General features: G+C 40.9%; 1 pseudogene; it reads right to left on the bottom strand.

Annotated features, from left to right (window-relative positions):
• Positions 1 to 458: 458 nt before the first annotated feature.
• On the bottom strand, positions 459 to 1546 carry LOC122430973 (annotated as a pseudogene).
• Between the last annotated feature and the right edge of the window lie 695 nt (positions 1547 to 2241).

Raw genomic sequence — 2241 nt, 5'->3', positions numbered from 1 at the left:
TTTGTTAGGCCAGTAACATTTGTGAGGTTGCTAATGATAATGAAGTTTTCTCTTTCAAGGTCTCTATACTTGTTTCAGCAAAGAAAAGGAAATGAGGAGAGGCCCTTTGTGGTCATTTTGCCTTTTAATATCCAGATCCTATTTTACCTCCTGGAGTGATGCACTAATATTTTCTCCTTTTGTCCGCTCTTCCCATCTTAATTATTGATCTGTGAATTAGTTGCTCTTGGAACTGATGCACTCAGCAATTCCTGGGTGGTGGAGGGAGATGGTTGCTAGGCAACCTCACCTGTTTTAGATGGGTATGGGGCCTTATCTTTATGAACATTATTTGTGGAGAATCTGAGGGGAAAATTACTTCTCATATCTTAAGGCTTCATAAAATACAGAGATTTGGAACAAGCATATAAGGTTTTATTTATTTGTTTTTTTTTAGATATTTGAAATACAATTTTATTCTGATTCTAAACGAAAAGGAATGGGAATGACAGTAACAAACAAGATTCCACCTCTCAATATTGTCATGTGACTATAGCAGTCTTATATTTGAAACTCAAGGAGGAAACAACTGTGTTCCAAAACACCTAAATATGCAGGTCCAAAAAATGAAGGTTTTTTTTTTTTTTTTAAACTGCCACATTCACTCCAAAGCCCATCCATCTCCTTCAGCATCCAAAGATTAAGCACATGTTCTGCTTAGCTATATAATAAAGTGGCAAACATGCTGCGCCACTGACATCACAGGACAGTTGCCTATAAAACTAGACTTCTGACGCTGGGCCGCAGCTTCACTTTCTCACAGGTCATCATCTTCATCCGGGAGAGCAGTTGTCTAAGCAACCTCTAAATCGTGCTCGTACTGTGCTGCCAAGGCTGGGTCCATGACCACCTCTGGTGGGGCAAGAGCAGGCATGGCGACAAACTCCAAGTTAGGGTCTCCAATCAATTTTCTAGCAAGCCAGAGGAAGGGCTTTTCAAAGTTGTAGTTACTTTTGGCAGAAATGTCATAGTACTGAAGAGTCTTCTTTCGGTGGAAGACAATTGACTTTGCCTTAACCTTTCTGTCCTTAATATCCACTTTGTTGCCACACAGCACAATTGGGATGTTCTCACACACTCATACCAGATCTCTATGCCAGTTAGGCACATTCTTGTAAGTAACTCTTGATGTTACATCAAACATTATAATGGCACACTGAGCTTGTATATAATAGCCATCTCTCAGTCCACCAAATTTCTCCTGACCAGCTGTATCCCATACATTGAACTTAATAGGTCCTCTGTTGGTATAGAACACAAGAGGATGGACCTCAACACCCAAGGTAGCTACATACTTCTCAAATTCACCAGTCAGATGACACTTCACGAATGTAGTTCTTCCAGTACCATCATCACCAACCAAAACAAGTTTGAACTGAACTTGGGGTTCTCCTTGGGCAGCCATCGCGATGTTACTTCCAGAAGCGTCTCTGCGCCCATCTGACTGAGGGCTGGAAAGATGGCGGAAGCGCAATTCAAATGCCCGGAGACGCAGCCAACGCCGGTGCCCGCCGAGCCATATAAGGTTTTAAATAGGGTTACCAGAAGAAGAAACACTGGATAGAGTGTGTTTAATTTGCAGGCTTTAGGTGATTCCTTTAAAAAAAAATTCCTTTTATACTGTTTTCCTTTTCTATTGCTGCATAACAAATTACCACAAACACAGTGACTTAAAGAAAAGTACATTTATTATTTCACAGTTTTTGTGAGTTAGAAGTCTAGTCATGGCTTAGCTGGTCTCTGCTGAGTCTCATGGACTACAACCAAGGTGAGAGCTGGGCCTGTGGTTTCAGTTAAGGCCTAGGGTTTTCTTCAAAGTTCCTGTTATTGTTCATAGAACCCATTTCCTTGTCGCTATTGTATTCTCTGTGGCTTGCTTCTTCAAAGCCAACAACAGAAAAAAGAGTGTGTTCCTGCAGCGTCTAATCTCTGAGCTGAATGAGGTCCTCAGTCTTCTTTCAAAGTGTCTGATTAGGTCTGGACCACACAGGGCAACCTGTCTGATTAACTAGATTCACCCGGATGGAGATATTAAATGCATGTGATAAATCCCTTCACTTTTGCCAGATAACGTAATATACTCACAGGACAGATCTCTCTTCATATTCACTCATACTCACGGAGGAAAACTTAAAGGTGAGGGTCATTAGAGATTAACTTAAAATTCTGCCTACTACAGCTATATTTTAATGATCACATTAG

The sequence above is a fragment of the Cervus canadensis genome, chromosome 29 (genome assembly GCF_019320065.1).
Source record: "Cervus canadensis isolate Bull #8, Minnesota chromosome 29, ASM1932006v1, whole genome shotgun sequence".
NCBI classification, from domain to species: Eukaryota; Metazoa; Chordata; class Mammalia; order Artiodactyla; family Cervidae; genus Cervus; species Cervus canadensis.
The sequence above is the reverse complement of the archived record's forward strand: the minus strand, read 5'-3'. Positions and strand labels throughout refer to the sequence as shown.